This window comes from Sinocyclocheilus rhinocerous, unplaced genomic scaffold, assembly GCF_001515625.1.
Source record: "Sinocyclocheilus rhinocerous isolate Xijiao unplaced genomic scaffold, SAMN03320098_v1.1 scaffold1095, whole genome shotgun sequence".
NCBI classification, from domain to species: domain Eukaryota; kingdom Metazoa; phylum Chordata; class Actinopteri; order Cypriniformes; family Cyprinidae; genus Sinocyclocheilus; species Sinocyclocheilus rhinocerous.
In genome coordinates this window covers 12,346-12,829 of record NW_015628319.1, presented here as the reverse complement: position 1 = coordinate 12,829, position 484 = coordinate 12,346, and the positions used below count along the sequence as shown (strand labels likewise).

General features: G+C 31.4%; 1 protein-coding gene across 3 annotated transcripts in view; it reads left to right on the top strand.

Annotated features, from left to right (window-relative positions):
* Positions 1-484, top strand: part of LOC107737390 (PERQ amino acid-rich with GYF domain-containing protein 2) — a 33,905-nt gene that overhangs the window by 32,272 nt on the left and 1,149 nt on the right. The window lies entirely within an intron of this gene.

Below are 484 nucleotides of genomic sequence, written 5' to 3'. Positions count from 1 at the left end.
TTTTTGTAGAAGCATTTTTAAAATTTTAACTAGCACCTCATGACTACACCGCGTTATGTACGAGAAGCTGCAAAAGACACAGGCGCAAGTGGAGTGTAAATATAATGGGCGATATATTGCGTCACCAAAAATGATTGAGGTCATGTACATATATTGCGCGATAAGTCGATATATATTGATTATTGCGACAGGCCTAGTCACATAGATAATGTATTTGAGACCAATAAGATTTGCATTGACTTTTTTGACAGTTAAATACCTAAAATTCTCATCATCAAAATTTTTAACAAACTTCATGTAAAACATTATTGCTCAGGGTTCCTACCTGTATAATTAAAACTAAAACCAAAACGATAAAAGACATTATTATTACTTAACAGAAATGTTAACTGAAATAAAATAATACTAATACTATGATAGTATCTCAATGGTATTAAAAGAACACTTATCAATGCAAGTTCAATTATTCACTTTCCCCACCAGC